Source organism: Podarcis tiliguerta (genome assembly GCF_965153285.1).
Source record: "Podarcis tiliguerta genome assembly, chromosome: 9".
Lineage (NCBI taxonomy): Eukaryota > Metazoa > Chordata > Lepidosauria > Squamata > Lacertidae > Podarcis > Podarcis tiliguerta.
Genome location: NC_139542.1, coordinates 43,845,579 through 43,864,807, shown reverse-complemented (window position 1 = coordinate 43,864,807; position 19,229 = coordinate 43,845,579). Strand labels below are relative to the sequence as shown.

Genomic DNA, 19,229 nt, shown 5'->3' with positions numbered 1-19,229 from the left:
TAAACCCAGTCTAAGCATCAAACCAGATGGGATGTTAAACACATCTTTGAATTCCATTATTTGAAGTCTCATTTCCAAAACTCACAGCAACCATGGTGGGGATGGCAGTGTAAACTGGAACTGTAGAGCAGGGGAGGGTTTTTAAAGCACTATTTCCCCACTGAAATCCACCCCCCCCACACAACCAGGTGGTATTTGTCCCCACAGCTGCTATATCCATACTTGAATCTACCATTCACAACATCACATTGGCTTCTATCACCAAATATCACAGCTGTAAGTGTTTTGAATACCTTTTGGGCACTCTTTGATAAACATCCTATAGATGTCTGCAAATTTCCAAAAGTAATTAGAACTGTGTGGCTCCTATCTAAATTATTCATTGAATTCTACTCGTCGTAATATTTTCCCTCTATAAAAGCCCCAAGTATTTACAATCTGCAGATGAGATCATACTCTAGGAACAGTAAGGCCAGAGAGAGAGAGAGGTTGTTCACACTAACATTGTGCATATTGAAAATGTCCTGACCTGAAGTCTCATTGGCCTTTTCACAAGTGTAGAATAATATTTGCCCAGTTGCTATGTGGACGGAGAAGGTTGCCAATCCAGCCCATTCATAAGACTGAATCTGGTTCATGTTGATAAGAAGTCATTGTTTGACTAAAATGAACTGATAAGATTCTCTCTAGGGCAGGTAAAACAGATTCCCCCTTCTTAATTTAACTGTGAATATTCTGGAAAGACTGGCTATCATGCTGTGCATTAAACCATTCTGCATTAACGGCAATTTAATCTGCATACAGTGCAATGTGATTTCCATTCTATCATATTTTAAAATATCAACTAAACACATTGCTATGTATAATATCCATGTGTTTCTATTCATCAGTGAACAAAAAAAGGCTGGAGAAGACATATGTATTACTTCAGCTTTTGGAGGGAGTTTGAAGTCAGTAATAAACTCTGAGCCTTGAACTTGATTTAGATTCTAATCCTATATCCGTTAATGTGGGAGAAAGTCCCATTAAACTTGATTTCACAGAGGGATGCTTTCTTAGCCCTTGGCCAGTGTTCCTTCAGTGATTTCTTCCTAGCAACCAGAAAGTTCTAGAACTGCCAACCTCAAGATCTTAAAAACTACGTAGATAGAAATTAGGAGCTTCCAGAGCACTGGGGGCTTGGTTTGCAAATGGTTCACTGAGATATAACAAATAAGTCATCAGAAACCAGGCTTTTTTTCCTATATCCAAAAAGGTACATCAAGATTATAATGCGTGTCGGGGGAAGATAAGGACTGGCAGTTTGATGCCAATAATGTGTGAATGCTTCAAAAAACTATATTGTAATAGGGGTACCAATCACAGAAAAAACACTCATCTGGAAGCACCCTTAGGCATGAAGGTATAATAAAACTTTCTGTTGTTTTTGCTGCAACAGACTAACATAATTTCTCCTCCCTGTATGCACATTTTAGTGTCCAGCTTCTGAAATGTATAATAAATGAATTAAGAACTATTGTTTTTAAGTTTAGAAGCTTATACCTCCTTACAGCAAATACCTACATTAAAGAAACATACCTAGATTTGTGGATTAATTTATGCAGCTACATTAAAGCGAAGAGTAATTGAAAATTGATTACTACCATTATGTGTGGGTTGGCGAGCAGGTGCTGTTGCGTAACAGTGGCAGGATTCCTGGGGTGGAGTTAGGGGCTGGCAGTTTCTGGGCAGCAGGAAACATATTGTACCTGGATCCTATTTTGCAGCTCTCAGCACAGGAAGAGTGGCAGTTTCCAAAATTAAACAGAAATTTAAAATCTCTCTCTTTGTTCTTATTAGAAACATGTGTTGGCAGGGGGTGTACCTACCAGATGCTTACTTTAAGAAATAATCAGCATATCCTTCGCCATGTTGGGGCTTCCTGCTACATAGTCCTTTTTTAAAAAAGTGAACTGTAATAAAATTAAAATGGTGTTCAAATGGACAGAAAAGAAAAGACTTGTGTACAGAAGAGTGCTTTCTGAATTTCTTCAAAACCACCTGTAATAAACATTGCACACAAACAAAAGCCAAGCACCTGAACCTGTCAAACCTACAGGGTCTGATGTTAAATATCTGCTCCAAACACAACTGGTTACAGAAAGCCTTATACCTGGGTGGCCGAGTGGTTGAAACTGCCTGAAGCAGTAAAAAAAATACAGCAGAAGAAAAAAATAGAAAGCACAAAAATAAGAAAAGGAGAAAAATGTAGGTTTCTTATGATGATAAGTTACAGCTTTTTATTTTCTAGTGGGAAGGGAGAGCACTTAACAAAAGGAATGGGTTTCCTCTGAAAAAGAGGAAGGTAGGATCAGCCTAGTAAACCCAACCAGAATTAATCTCTGGGAATAAATCTTTTTCATCTGTGCCAATACAATCATTTGACGTAAATCTTATTTGTATTCAGGTTATTTTGCCAACATTTTCCTTTTAGGGAGACTGCCCTTCAACCAGTTTGCAAAATGTGGTTTGAACACCAGGATTTCAGTCTCTGCAATGACAGCCTAACCATGTGAAGCGAGTGTGCCTCTAAAAAATACCGTATTTTTCGCCGTATAGGATGCACCGGCCCATAGGACGCACCTAGATTTTTTTTTGGGGGGAGGAATAAAGGGGGAAAAATATCCCCCCCCCAGGCACGGGGCTGGGGCGGGGTAAGCCCGAGCTTCCCCCTACCCCAGCCCCCAGAACGGGTCTCAGAGTGCAGCTTTGGCATCGCTCTGGGAGCTTGCGCGGCTGGGGGCGGAGGAAGCCCGAGCTTTCCCCGACCCCAGCCCCCAGAACGGGAGCCAGAGTGATGCCGAAGCTGCTCGCAGCTTCAGCATCGCTCTGGGAGCTTGCCGGGCTGGGGGGATAGCTTCCTGAAGCCGACCCCTCTCGCTCTCCAGACTTCAGCGAAAGCCTGCATCCGTCCCATAGGACGCACACATATTTCCCCTTCATTTTTGGAGGGGAAAAAGTGCGTCCTATAGGGCGAAAAATACGGTAGTACTTTTTGAGTTACTTTATATGGTTGCTCTTCCAGAGAAAAGTTCCTGCTCTGGAAGATAGCCAAAGAGATTAAGCAGTAAGCGATCATATCCTTCATTTGTATTATCTGGACTATATTTCATAGTCACACACTGCTGCATTGTAATCAAAATTCAGAATAGGCCTGGTCCATGCAGTGGAATGAGGCTGTAGACTCCTAAGGCAGTAAGGATGAAATGTACTATTGCAGATTGCAGGTGGGGGTGCCGCTTTTCCATCTCAAACTCTGCAGCTGACAACTAATGAAGCTGAAAGATGTGCTAGTTTTTGCCAGGCCTAGGACCTAGCTAGGGTCTACTTCTAGTTAGGGCAGGATAGGGCCAGAGGCAGAAACACAGTCAAAAGACTGGCCAGCCAGAGATCAAGGACTAGGTGGGACAGTCCGTGTTGGGATGCATTCAAAAATATGTTTCCTCACCTCCAGACTGAAGCAGCTGACAAGATTCCACCATCCCATTCCTTCCTCATTGTGGTAGCTGATCAAATAACCAACACAGCAACAACTGCCATTTGTGGAATAATTTTGCCTGAGCATTCTAGAAATCAACAGGATTCAAAGATTTGGGGGTGGGCTACCCAAACATATCAGCTACCCCTACAAAGGCTGCATGCCACAAAAATCTAAACTGGGGCCCCACCACTCACATAACTTCTGGTCAGTTGTTTCCCTGCTGCTTCCCAAGGTAGCAGTAAGATAAGCGCAGTGCAAATGCACCAGCATAGCAAATATGGACCATTTGCACAGCATTAACTTCACTTTTGACTTCCCACTCTGCCTCATGTCACTTTTCAGGCCAAGGGAGCTGGTGTTTGTCCATGTGGCCATGACAAGTGCCAGAGCGCATGGAAACACCGTTAACCTTCCCACCGCAGCAGTACCTATTTATCTACCACGCTGATGTGCTTTCGAACTGCTAGCCGAGACAGAGCAACAGGAGCTCACCCCGTCACGTGGGTTCGAACCACTGACCTTCCGATCAGCAAGCCCAAGACGCTCAGTGGTTTAGACGACAGTACCACATGCGTTCAGGGAAACAAGTAGGAAGCAGCAAAAACACATTTTGGGTGTGTCTGGGTGGGTGGGTGTGGGTGATCCTATAATCAGCGAAAAGGGGCATCAGACATTTGGGCAGTAAAATATTTTAATTTTTCTTACTGTTCCTGGAATGTTTGTTATGTAGAATTAGATCTTAACTAAAAATCAATAAAGGAAAGGTTAAATCACAATTCCCTAGTGGCGGTCATTGTATATCCCTGGTAACACTGCTGAAACCCACCAAATGATCTGGGACAGTTTTCTCTGCAGATACAAAACCAAAGCCTGATAACACACAGTATTTCTATGTTTTTTTGTTCACTGCACCATCCCAGGCATACCAAGTAACAGGACTGGCAGAAAATACCATTTCCTTTTAAAAAGTATCTAGAATCCTGTGTCAAAGGATACATTTGGCATTTTAGTACAGTGGTACCTTGGGTTAAGTACTTAATTCGTTCCGGAGGTCTGTTCTTAACCTGAAACTGTTCTTAACCTGAAGCACCACTTTAGCTAACAGGGCCTCCTGCTGCTGCCGTGCCACCAGAGCACGATTTCTGTTCTCATCCTGAAGCAAAGTTCTTAACCTGAAGCACTATTTCTGGGTTAGCGGAGTCTGCAACCTGAAGCGTATGTAACCTGAAGCATATGTAACCTAAGATACCACTCTATCTCCCTTCTACCATCTTCACTACTCTCAGCTTAAGGAAGCATGTGATAAAGTTTGAAGAAGAGGCACAGACAACACTATAATTTATGGATTAGAATGCATCTTAAATTTTAAATACATTGCAAGGTGTGTCTTATTGTATGGATTAAATTGTGCTGATTTTATCCTTGAAGGAAAATGCAAGAACAAAAGAAAAGACATTTGTGGAGCCAAGTGTAGTTCTCTTTCTTTAGCTAGTATAGCTCACTAAGCTTTCATAAGAATGCAGCAGCTTATAATAATGGCATATTAAAAAGTATATTTCTTATACAGAATAAAACAAGCCATGTTGTGTCAGGTTTAAACAATTTGGTAATTCAAATACTATGCTGCCTTTTCATTTTTTTGGATGAAAATATATATCCACAGAAATTAAAAAGGCTGTTTATATTCTCACAGTAAGCCTTTGAGCTTAAGGGAATGTTCCAATGAAACCTTTTAAAAGCCAAAGATAAATAAAATGAGAGGTTAGTGTGTGATCTCCATTGTACAGAGTTCTATTCTACTGATCTTAGCAAATATTTTTTGAGAAAGCTAAGGAGATTTTTAGGAAATGGTTTCACAAATGCTGGAGCAACTTACATACTCATGAAAACTATTCTAAACATGGTATCCTGTCTATGGGCCCTTCCAGACAAGCATGTTGCAGGACACGTCACATAGTAATAATGTATTTGTGGTGGATTTATTCCACTTTAGTTTGTTCTGAGATGCTTCCCCAATGCTATCATGTTATTGCCACCTGGAAGGGCTACAGCACAAGAAAAGCAGGACAGAAATAAACCAGAACATTTGTGGCATAAAGAAGTTACATGATTTGAGCAGGAGGTTATGGGATAGACGCTGTCTGGAAATGAAGCAATGTGTCCATGTTATGTACTGAGCTGAATCCTAGAACAATAGGATCCAGAATGCAGCAGTCTGATTGGTCCACAGGAGCCACCCAATCCAGCTCCTGGTGGTAGTGAATCAGCGACCTGATTGGCCTGCAGGAGCAGCCAATCAGGCTCCTGGATGAAGTAAATCAGCAACCTGATTGGCCTGCAGGAGCAGCCAAACAGGCTTCTGGAGGCAGTGGCGTAGCGTGGGGGGTGCAGGGGGGGCCAGCTGCACCGGGCGCAACATCTGGGGGGGGGCACAGTCGCACTAGCATCTCTCTGCCCCTACCTGGCTCACTCTCTCTCTCTCACTGCAGTGCTGGCTGTGCGAATCCGATCCGAGCCGCCGGGTCGCCGCCCACTGTGGAGGGGAGGGTGCCAGGCGTGCGGTGCGGTGCGGAGAGAGAGCGAGGGACTATCTGGGGGAGGGACAGTGCAGCGGGGGGGGGCGCAAATTACTTGCCTTGCCCCGGGTGCTGACAACCCACGCTACGCCACTGTCTGGAGCAGGTGAATCTGCAACCTGATTGGCCCATAGGAGCAGCCTGGAATTAGCCAATCACGTGGGGACCATTGTGTAAATAATGTATATATAGCTAGAAGTTTTGGGGAAAGTTTCATTCATTGCTACTATGCTGAATAAAGAGCATGAAATTCACTCTCGACTCCGAGTATATTTCAGTCCACCTCAAAACCTTTGCACACAGAATGAAGGCCAGACCCAACTACAGAACAACAATAACATTGATCAGAGGGTACTGTTCACCCCCCTTTATAGCATCTGGGTGCAAGCAACTGCCATGAGCATAGGGAGAACAATATACACAGGAAGTGTATTGTAGTTTCCTCCAGAGACAGATGGGTGAAGATCTAATTTCAGCCAATTGAGTTGGGGCCAATTTTTATGTTAGGGTCTTCTGATTAGGGAAGACGTCTGAAAATGCTTCTGCGCGATAACTGCTCCATCCCAAAATTCCAAAGCCACCCTGACTATTCTTATATCACCATTATTTATTCCTGGCATCTGCAGTCATGGCAATTCTATTTAATCTGGGAGTGAGTGGCTAACAGACATTACAGTCTCTGTAAAAAATCACCGCCACCACTTAGCATTTCCAACAGCCTCTCACTTGGGGGCTATTATATGAGTGTCAGCCAATAATATATCAATTATGGAGCTGTTCGGAGTATTTTAGATATGAAGTCTATTTTGCAGAGGCAGGATGTGCAGCGTGATTCTCATTCTTGAAAACTTTCCCTGGTGCCCATGAAGCCTCTGCACCCACCCCATTCATTTCCCCCTTTGTCATTTACTGGTAAGGATGGATACACCCCCTCAAAAAAAAGGTACACAGAGCTGAAGGAGGAGTTTGGATGAGTGACATGCTTTCTCACATTCTCTTTCAGCTTGGTGTTATTTTCAAGGCTCAGGTCCACAACCAAGCTACTGACAGCGGCGGAGGAAGCCTCTCGAGCACCTGGGGTGGTGCGCCAAGGGGTGGGGCGAACCATCCAAGTAGGGACATGGCGTGCGCAGCTTTCCCACTGGCTGCTGATCTGAGCCTTGAAAAATACAGAGCTGAAGGAAGTGGCAGAGAAGCAACCAGAAGAGGTGCAGCCTAGAGAAAAAATTCAAATGTGTCCATGGACCCAAGAAAGGTTAGCATCTAATGGCCTGATCATACAATTGTCAGCACAGCATAGGAGCCAACTTCTAGGGGCTGAGTTTCCTTCAGCCCCCCCCCAATAAAATATTTGAGGATGCTGGGCTCCCCAAAACTGATGGGCATTGCCATTCAGATGGGATGCAGGGCGGTGCTTACCTGTCCCAAAATATTTTATTCAAGCCCCCCCCCCCCCCCCGCAGCACAGTTACCTGGGAACAAATCCACCGATGTCACTACAGATTTCAGTAAGGATGTATGGGGCTGGACTGTAACTATTCTTTATGACTCAAACAGAAAATTTCTATGGTACATTTTGACACCTAAATTGCTGGAAGCAGAGAGCTTCCACTGTAAAGTCATGTTGAGTGTGACCTCAGTAGGGACAAACCAACTAAACTCTATCAATGTATGCTGAAACTTGATTTTGGCACCACCAACAGGGCCTCATTAGAATTTAATGATTGAATTAGCTAAAACTGGGATGAAGTTGGTCCGGTAAGTAACCTGGTCCTAGGTTGTTTAAGGCTGTGTACATCAAAACCAAAACATGACTCAGTAGCTCATTTGCAGTGAGTGCAGTTCTTTTAAGACTGGCGCCATATGCATACAGCAAGGTATGTGACTAGCCTAGCTACCAGTTAAACCAGTTGCAGCTTCTGACCCAGCCTTAACGGCAGCTCCTCATAAAGCACATGGCAACAGCACATCCTTATAGCTACCATTGCATTAGTCAGTCATTACCGTATCCCTGTCCAAGAATGACCGTATTTGGCAGACAATTCCAAGCTGGTAAAAGGCACCTCAGCCACTGTCGTCACCTAGGCATCTAATGACAAAGATGGATCCAATAGTACCTTGAGACGGCATACCTGTTCCTTTAGAAGGGCTGCAACCCCATGCAATACTACCCAATTCCCTGACCTGGGAACTACCCAGCCATAGGATTTCCAACATATCAGGATTGAGTTTCAGTTTCTTGGCCCTTTCCCAGCTGATCAGCACATCCAGCCACTGGATCAGAACATGCACAGCCACATCTGATTCAGATCTTACAGAAACAAAGGGTTGGGTGTCAACATTCTTTTGAGGTTCAGACTTTTTTTTGTTCTCTTGGGAATTTTAATGGTTTGCATTTTCAATCTTGGAAGGATGGTTAGTTTAAACACTGGGTATAAATATTTTACTCTGGTGTTTTAATAGATATTGAATTGTTCTATTTCTTCATTGGTTTAGTTGAGCCAGTGCCTATTTTATTGCTTATTGTTTCATTTTAACAGCATTGTAAACTGTCCTGGAATAGATAACAAGGGCAGATTTTTTTATTTTTATTTTTTAAAAACACCACCACCAGAACAGTACCTGATGTTGCAATGGTCTAGGGACTCCATTCCCATAATAAAATAAATTAAAGTGTCCCTTTAAAGTTGTATTATCTCTAGCTAATTTGCCAAACTAAGTTGCCAGTGGCACTGTGTGTAACACAAAAAACTTCACTAAAGTCCCTGGGGCTTGCTGCCCCATGTTGGTTTCTGTTTTCCTTCACTGTGCAGCGAAAGGGCTTGTCACGAGACAGGTGTTTACATTCCACAGTCTGTACTGTACTGTTGGAGTTTCTCACGGGAAAGGGAGACTGGATGTGACGTACACTGGTTTCCTGTTTTTCACTGTGTTGTTTCTCTCCAAGCTGTCGAGGAGAGAGGATGCTTTTCTGCTCCGGCAGAGGCAAGATGTCTTTCTGTAATATAACTGCTTTGAACTGTAAATAAAGCAACCAAGAGTATGCAGCACGTACTCCTCATCCTTCCGCTGGGCACGGAACTCTGCTTTAACCAACACGTGGTTATGGGCTCCAGAAGTCGAATCGGAGTGCCGGCAAAGGATCGGAATGCAGAGGGACAGATCGGATTGGAATCTGCTCTGCGCATAAACATGATTGATGAGGTATGTTGCTACTGCTCCGGGCAGCCTGCCAGCTTCTAGTTAATGGCTTTATGGCTGGACTTTGAACTGTTAAAGCCGTTTTGCCGGGAATAGGAAAATGGCTCCCAGGCTCAAGTTACTATGCTGGGGAAATCGAAAGTAACTTTTAAGTGCGCTTTTGGAATAAAGCAGGTGCAGCAGTGACGCAGCAAGATTTAAAGCAGCATATATGACGCTGAAGGCTAATGCCAGAGTCATGATGGCCCTTCAGGATGCTTGTGGGATTCCTAAGCTCAACAAGAAAAATTATGCCGACTGGGTTTTGTATGCAGAGGCAATTCTGCGGAAAGAGGGTTTGTTTGAGGTCATTACAGAAACCCCCCCAGCTCCAGTTACAGATGCATGGAAAGTTAAGGATTCCAAAGCACGGGGAACACTTACATTGATAGTATCCCCAGAAGAGCTCTGTCTATTGCGTGATAAGACCTCAGCCAGAGAAATTTGGGATTCTTTGAGAGAGGCTCACTTAAGGACAGAAGCTGGATCTACTATGTTTTACTTTAACAAGCTGCATAATATGGCTCTTGCTGAAGGTGGAGATGTGCGTTTACATCTGATGGAGATGCAAAATCTGAGACATGAGCTGCAACAGAGAGGACTCAACTTTCCAGAGGCTGTGTATTCTTTCATGATACTACAATCTTTGGGTTCAGGTTGGGAGTCTGTTGCAACCCAGATTGCTGTGCAGCCAACAGCTCAGCTAACAGTGGACTTTGTTACTGCCGTGGTGTTAAATGAAGCAGATCGCCGGGGTGCTAGCTGCATGGGCAAGGGGGAGTCTTCACAGACGTCATCCCATAGTGCAGTGGAACCACCAGATGGCGCCAAAGCTTTGAAGGCAGTGAAATGCTACTCGTGTGGACGTCTAGGCCATATGAAGAGGGAATGCAGATATCCCAGGGCCAAGACAGAGCAGCGCAGCGAAAGCTCATCGCGTGGAAAAGGCCGAGGCAAAGGCAAAGGTCCGGTGTCTAGGACAACGCAGCACAAGGCTATGGTTTCACGCTTCACTCCAAAGGTTGCAGAGGTCCAGAAGACGTCTAGATCTTTCTTCGTTGTTGATTCGGCGGCGACCCACCACATGTGCAACGATAAGAGACTTTTTGTGTCTTTTACACCGCAGGAAGGTGCGATTCACCAGGCGGATGACCACACTATTCCCAGTAAAGGCTACGGAACTGTTGTTCTTCACAGTTTGGACTTATCGATACAGAATGTCCTTTACGTGCCAGACGCCAAACATAATCTGCTCAGCGTTGGACAACTGAATGAGCGGAACATTGACGTTTCCTTCAAGAACAAGAAGTGCATCATCACAAAGAAAAATGACTATGAATTGCATGCTGAATATGTTGATCGTTTGTTTGTTTTGTATTATGATGATGTTGTGCAGGATGACACTTGTTGCATTGCAGGTTCTAACAAAAGTTTGCATGCAGGATGTATTCATGATTTTCATCGAAAATTTGGTCATTTGCATTTTGAGGCAGTATCTAAAATGCCTGCCTTGGTTGAAGGTATGACTATTAGACCCTGCAGGTACCACATGAAGTGCAAAGCATGCGCAGCAAACAAGGTGAAAATGGCTGCGAAAGGTAAGGTGTCTAGTAGGCAAGCTACGGAACCATACCAGATTATTCATGCTGATTTGGTTGGACCACTAGCGCCCTCTTTGGGTGGAAATAGGTACTTCATGGTTCTCATTGACGCATTTTCTAGATATATTTTTGTGTACAATCTCAAGCAGAAATCAGAGGCTTTTCCTAGGTTCAAGGAATTCTGTGCTTGGTTGGAAAATGTGCATGGTAAGAAGATAAAGACTCTTTTCAGTGATCGCGGGGGAGAATTCACTTCTCAGCAGTTTGAAGCTTTTCTGACTGAGAAAGGAATTCAACACGATTTGTCTAGTCCTCGCTCGCCATGGCAGAATGGACTTGCGGAACGGGCAAATCAGACATTGCTTCAAGGGTTAAAAACCTTGCTGCATGATGCCAATCTTCCAGAGAGTTATTGGGCCGAATCTCTCTCGTGTTTTGTTTACAGTTACAATCGCAGGTTATCTTCAGCGATTGGTTGTACCCCCTATGAAAAGATGTTTGGCAAGAAGCCATACATCAAACACATGAAAATTTTTGGTTCTGACATGTGGGTTCATTCACCACAAAATTCAAAGTTAGACAAGCGTGGATTGCATGGTATCTTTCTAGGTTATCAGAAAGGGTCTTACAGAATAATGATGACTGACTCTAAGACAATTAAGCTCACGAGAAGTGTTGAATACAATGCAAAGTGGGGGGAGAATGTGGGAATTTTCCAATGTTATCCTGATGACAGTGATGAGACTGAGGATAGTCAGAAGCAACCACAACAACCCACACCCACTGATGAAGGTTCTGAGTCTGAATCTGAAACTGAATCGGGTGATTCAGAGGATTTCAAGAGTGCGAAAGCCTCTATGCGACCCTCTGAAAGCTCTGATCAAGAATTGGAAGAACCATTGTTCACAATAGGTCGCTTTTCTCCTAAGAAGGAAGAGGAGAGTGTTGAAGACTTAAGGCTAATTCGTAGGTCACAGAGAGCCACAAAAAGCAAACCTCCAAAGAGATTTGCTGATGAATTTGCTACGATAGCAGTAACAGCTGTTAAAAGCTCCAAGAAGGTATTTGAACCTTCAAGTTTCCAAGAAATCCAGGGTTTGGATTCAAAGGAAGCTGAACCATGGTTAAATGCCATGAAGGCTGAGCTTGATTCCTTGGAAAGGAACAAAACATGGGAGCTAGTTCCAGTAGTTCCAGGAATGAAACTGCTTGGAAGCAAATGGGTCTTCAAAGCGAAGACTGATCAAAATGGCAAGGTAGTCAGACACAAAGCCAGATTGGTAGCCAGAGGTTTTGCACAAGTACCAGGTGAAGACTATCACGAGACCTACTCACCCACAGTGAGGTATGAAAGCATTAGGCTTATGCTCAAGCTAGCTGCAGAGGAAAATCTACACATTAGTCACCATGATATTAATACAGCTTTTCTGTACGGATCTCTGGATGAATCACTTTATATGCTTCCACCTGATGGCGTACAGGTAAAACAGGGATTTGTTTGTGCTCTGAAGAAATCCCTTTATGGTCTCAAACAAAGTGCACGGTGTCGGCACACAAAACTCACTGAAGTATTGTTTTCTCTAGGTTTTCAGCAAGGGAAAGCTGATCCATGTGTATTTGTCAAAGAGGAGGGGCAAAAGAAACTGTACTGTTTGTTTTATGTTGATGATTTATTATTCTTTTGGAAAGATGTCGCAATGTACAATAACGCCCTAGCTCAACTGAAAGAGCACTTTGACATGAAAGATCTTGGTGAGGTAAACAACTACCTATCTCTGGAAATAGAAAGAGATCAAGATGGTAACATTCTAGTACACCAGTCACGGAAAATTGCTGATGTGTTAAGCAAACTAAACCTGATGGATGCTAACCCTGTAGACACACCGATGACAACAGGTTATCAGGTAGATGACACTGGAGAAGCATTTTCTGACTCTACACTGTACAGAAGTGTGCTAGGCAAGCTAAACTTCATTGCCAGATGTTCAAGACCAGACATTGCTGTTAGCTGTAATTTGCTAAGCAGACAAGTCAACAATCCTAGTGTCAAGGATTGGAAAGCTCTGAAACGCATAGCGCGGTATTTGAAAGGCACTATGCATTACAGACTGAGATTTAGCAATCAGAAGTCTGGTGGTCTTGAGATATTTGCAGATGCAAGTTTTGGAAGTGACACTGAAGACAGGAAAAGTACGTCTGGAGTTTGCTACATGTACAATCAGGGTCTGTTTGATTGGTCATGCAAGAAGCAAACAACAGTTAGCTTAAGTACTTGTGAAGCTGAACTGAATGCACTGTCTTATTCACTTAAGGATTGTGAATGGTTGATACAATTGTGCAAAGATATGAAAATTCCTGTCAAATGTCCAATCCAGGTTTACCAGGACAACAAAGCATGTTTGGCTTTGCTGAAGTCTGAAGGTTGTAAGCAAAGCACGAAGCACTTGCAATTAAAATTGCAGCATGCTAGGGAATGTATTCAGAAGGGACTCGTAACGGTGTCCTATATGCCAGGTAATAAAATTCCTGCTGATGTATTATCCAAGATTGTATCAAGGGATCAACACTGTACCTATGTGCAGAAGTTGGGTTTGTACTGATATTGTACGAACACGCTGCCCAGTGATGTTCACAGAAAGGGGGAGGATGTTGGTTTCTGTTTTCCTTCACTGTGCAGCGAAAGGGCTTGTCACGAGACAGGTGTTTACATTCCACAGTCTGTACTGTACTGTTGGAGTTTCTCACGGGAAAGGGAGACTGGATGTGACGTACACTGGTTTCCTGTTTTTCACTGTGTTGTTTCTCTCCAAGCTGTCGAGGAGAGAGGATGCTTTTCTGCTCCGGCAGAGGCAAGATGTCTTTCTGTAATATAACTGCTTTGAACTGTAAATAAAGCAACCAAGAGTATGCAGCACGTACTCCTCATCCTTCCGCTGGGCACGGAACTCTGCTTTAACCAACACCCCAGACATAGTGACCTGGTTTGTACATTATATTAACATTGCTAAAATAGATTTGCTCCTCCCTTGTTGCAGGGAAAAAAGCAACGGGTGGTCACCCCTTCACACGGATTCGAACTGCTGTCCTTATGATTGGCCAGCCCAAGAAGCTCGGTAGTTTAGACCACAGCGCCACCCGGGTCCCACAAAACAACAGGTACTGCATGTGAAAGGAAAACTAGAAAATAGGACAGCATTATAGCATTATAATACGGAAAACTAATGCAATATTCCCCATGTCTGAATACACCCAGGTCTTCCCCCCACAATCCAGCACCTTTCTTCTGCACCTCTCGCACCACAAGGAAAAAAACTAGAGATCTGCACCACTTCTTTCCAGATGGGTGCGAGTGAACAAATGGAAATTTAGAATTGTTAAGTAATATTGTCTGTGGAGGAATCATTGTGAAGCCTTCAATTACAAATGAAAATAATGAATACCGTAATCTCTTTCTGCTCTTGCTTGCATAGTACTCTGTCTGCCAACTGCAGACAATGAAATCATTCTTATCTGTCCACCTGTGAAAACATCAGACTTAACAACATGCGACTATAACTTTATAACCAAGATCAGTAGCTATATTTTATAGACATGGCCACTGTGCACTAAAGTAGTCTAGGAGCACTAAATAATTTTTTTTGCAGTTCTAATATGCCCCATTTCCTTATTATTGGGCACGCTTGGGCAAAGGGAACTTACATGAACTTTAGACTAATTATTTTAGCAGGTATTTGTTGAAGTGAATTCTTCTTTAGTATACTTCCCTCCTTAGGGATCTGTTTCGAAGAATGCTCAGTAGTGCACTGTTTTCTGTGGAAAGCTGGTTAGACTCTAGGTTATTATTCTGAAGGAAGAAGTATGCTTTGACTCTTACTGTCTTTCCTGCAGCGGATTGTAGCCTATAATAAAACACATAGTCACTTTATAGTGAAGTGATCCGGCCTGTGCATTGGCTTTTGCCATTTGTGACCCATCACCCCAAATGAAGTTTATCAGCTACCAAATGGTTGTGGACTACCAAATGGTTGATTGCCTCCTCCCAGCATTTTGAAATCTAGGTGGGCAGGTGGTGGAGGTTTAGTGAGCCCCCAATGAGCTGCCATACACGGCTGGTGGGCTCCTTTTGACATTCAGACCTGTTTTGTGTGTTTAACAATTCCACACAGCACATTATATTATCCCCTTTCTTCTCCATGCCCCATGGTCAAGGATTCCCATTTCAGATGAAGAACATGAAGAAAGGCTTCCAGCATATGACAGAGATACATAAGCATGCAGATCCTTTGATATGAAGGCAGTGCAAGGGCAAAGTAATAATCATTTTTATTACATGCATGTTAAACATGAAGGAACATCAGCTGATGTTTGCTTTGAAGCTGATGAAACAGGAGCTGAGGGGCAAATACCTCTACAGCACAAGTGGCCTGTGCTAGATTTTGAAAACTTGCTTTTACTTGTAGTTTGCTTAAGAAAAACTTTTATGGAGAATCCTATTTGCTAGTTCGTTGAGAAACCTCAGAGCTCTTAAGATGACATAGGTCCCATCCTCTTTTGGACCTTTTCCTAAGATAAACTGTAACATCCAGTAAACTTGTAATGCCAAAGTCAATTATATAAAACTGAACCAGAATGTTGCATCTATAAAGGCTGTATCCATAGTACGAGGCTTATTGGACTTTTTTTAAAGGTGGCTCTCCTACACGTGAAAGCATGAACTTCAGTCAATGAGGATGGAAATCAATTTTGGACATTGCATTTTTAATTATAAATTACAGACCCCTTTTGTGGATCGGTATCTATGATGATATCACAGAATTATAGCCAACTCAGACTGGACCCACTGAAATCTAAGGCAGTCATTCAAATGGGTATACTTGTAAGTTTGATTAATGTTACATACAACCCCATGCCTTTTTGTTTCTTCCACCCTAATGGTTGTGGAAATGTGCTGGGTTGGGAGAAAAGAGTGTGAAGCGATGGGGTGTCAGTAGGTCATGCAGGGAGAGGTAAGTGTTCTGCTTTCCCGATCCACGTGCCTTTTTAAATGTCAAAATAATACAGCCCATCCTGCTTTATATGCGAACAGAGCAAGACACACAAATAAACAAATGCAGCTTCCAACATCACATATATTTTGGTCCAGACCATACATCAGTTCTTGGGTGCAACATTGCTGCCAGTTTAAAATTGCCCTAAAAACCTCAAGTGCAAAATGAGTTCCAAAAAATCCCAGTCTAATATAGTTACTCAGTGCCTGCTATTTCATTTTGTTAACCCTTTCAAACACACACACACACACACACACACACACATTTTAGACACTGCACAGTTCAGATATTTTGAAACATTCTTTGCTTACCATGTAATGGTTTAAAGTGATAATTGTATTTGCCACATAAATATTTATGAAGCAGTGGACTGCATCCCACAAAAATGTGTCAACTAAATTTGGTTATTCAATTGTCATATTTGTCTCCAAGAATTTTAAACCGTCCAAGATGTTATCTTGCCAGAAAGCAAACACGGATAGATGTCAAAAACCCACTAAGCATAACAATTTAGGTTGGTTTGTAAGCACTACATTGTAGATGTATGAGCACCAATAAACAATGACTGTGGTTCCAGTACTACAATTTATTCCAACTGTAATTCTTCGCTGAGAGGTTTTTTTCCTCCCATATTCCCAAGGCTGGCTGAATCCTACAATTTCAAGGGGAGCTCTTCTACATGCAGGCTATTCCACTTAGCATACTTTCAAAAATGAAAAATAATGATTTGTGAAGATTGCTAAATAAGCATATAATTATCAGATTAGAACATAAGCCATCTATTTCCTTTTTATCAAATCAACAAGATAGTGGTGAACTTGTGAAACTTCAAGGAAACTGAAGTGTGTGTTCGTGTGTGTGTGTGTGTGTGTGTGTGTGAGAGAGAGAGAGAGAGAGAGAGAGAAATCCAGGCAATATGTTGAGTTAACAGAAGTGTTGATAATAGCTAAGTGTTGCCTAGAGAATCTGGCCTCTTTTGTAATATATGCAACAATCAAAAAGTTTTAAGCAATTGCTATGAATATGCAATTTTCAAGAATGTGTATTGTGAAAGAAATGTAATGTGAGCAAAATGCATTAAAAGTATGGCTGCATTTTTTATTCGAAAGGTTGTGTGTACATATACAATCATACAGCCAATAGTGGTTTTTTTTATCGTGCAAAGTTTGGGAAGCATATTAGTCCTCAAGTCTCACCCAAGAAATTTAAGCATGGAGGAATTCCATGCATTAATTTGTATACACAAATAGGGAGACAGGATCTCTAATGTCTGAAATTTCCAGCTATAGCCAAGGAATCAAACAATGACCCTTATTTTCCAAACAAATGACTACGAGTCAGTGCTTGAATGCCATGTATTAATGCAGGAGTGGGGAAATTGTGGACCACCAGGTTTTGCAGGACTGCTTCTATCATTGGCCATGCTGTCTTGGGACTACAGGTTTATTTCCTCTGCCTTAATGTAATCTGAGACAATATGATTACAAAAATTGACCAAATGGTAACTGGCCAGTACGCAAAGGACAGCTTCACTCACGCTATCACCAGCAGCTCCTTATCTCGAGTTGTTTGTGAAACTGCTATAAATTTCAGTGGCTGCATGTTAGTTGCCATGAGATGTGCAGGTATTAGGAAGATTTTGGAGCTCTACTATACACACAAATGGCTGGAGAGTTGAAAATCACTGCAGCTGGGGAGAGAGGCATGCCATTCTTCCAAGAGAGCTGAGCAAAGTGGTAGAAGAGGCATGGGAGGCTGCTATCAGAGCAACATGCCAGCCTGTAGCTACTGAATAGGCAGCACCACTGAGTATGGGCAATGACATTGTCAGGCATCACTGGACACTGATAGCCAATTAGCAACTGCACATCTGTACTGTGGTGAGGTAGCAATCTCCCTGCCTCTGTCATTGCCGCATGGTGTGGGTGTTGGGTCTCCTTCCCCATGCAGGAGCTGATAGGCTGTCAGTAAACTCCTGGATGAGCCGCTGCATTCATCTGTGAGTCACTGAACGACTAGATATATCAAGAAATGTACATGCATGTCTGAATTATTCCCAATGTTTTCCAAGTTCTGTTGACAAGAGCAACTGGGATATTATAGCCAATTAAATCTCTGGAAGAAGACATTGCCAATCTCATGACACCACCTTTCTCCCCAAACACTCCCTCTTAACAACAGGTCTTGATTTATAGAGAACTTGCTGCAAGGCTTGTTTTTACCAAATTTATAGCAGCCCCAGGGCTCCAAAACTATGCATAAGTGGGGGGGAGGGGGAGGGGAGAGAGAGATCAAGGAGTGATTATTTTCCCTCCCACACATAAGACTGTGGGGCACATCAGCACATGTTACAGAATGCTGTTTTGCAAAACAGCACAGCTAGATGTCAGAAGAGCCGAGTTCCCAAAACGATTACAAATGTATTGGCAATAAAACGGCTTCCTCACTTGAGTTTACAAAAGGGCAGATTTGGCTGTCACTCTTAAAGGATTAGGCGGCTCAGCATTTCAGCATATTAGTATGAAAGTGGCCTTTCTCTCTCTAGAGCACAGGTAGACCTGTAGATAATGTATTATGCAGGCCGTGCCGCTTATTAGGAGGGCGAGTAGGAGGAGCAAGGCAGTGATGTGGTTGACACTGTGCAAATGCCACTTTGGTTCCTGTCTTGGTCAAGGAACTCACGCCACCTATTTTCATGAGGTGGAAAGTTCCCTTTGGCCCCAATGGTATCTTTCCTCCAATGCAAATGTCAAGCAGAGGCCCCAGTCTGGATTGGGACTGCAGCAAAGGATGGGAAGCATTCTGCCCGGTTGCAGTCCCAGTCAGAATTGGGTCCCTCTGTACCTGCTGTTTACTCTGAAAAAATATCCATGCAATTGCTAACTGCATGAACAGTGTCACATCTAGTTTGGTTCTGACAATATCTCCTTTAAAATCAAATTCAGCAAAAAAAATATTTTAAATTAGAAATCTATCATTTATTTTATTTCATGTATATCCTGCTTTTCTTTCATGGAACTCAAGATGATGTATTAGGACTCCCAGATAATCTTCTGTCTGGTCAGTGACTAGTCCCAGACCAGATGGTTACAAAAAGTAAAATGATAGAATATTTCATCTTTCAGAACGAATGTGGCTTCTGCAAGCATAGCTGACCAAAGTTATTGTGTGCAAGAGCATGCAGAAGAGTTTTTAAGGAGCTGTATAGGATTTTTAATAAACATTTTGAAACATGGCTTTGGTA

General features: G+C 42.8%; 1 protein-coding gene across 2 annotated transcripts in view; it reads right to left on the bottom strand.

The window, feature by feature from the left end:
• PALLD (palladin, cytoskeletal associated protein) overlaps window positions 1–19,229 on the bottom strand; it is a 219,867-nt gene that overhangs the window by 186,607 nt on the left and 14,031 nt on the right. The window lies entirely within an intron of this gene.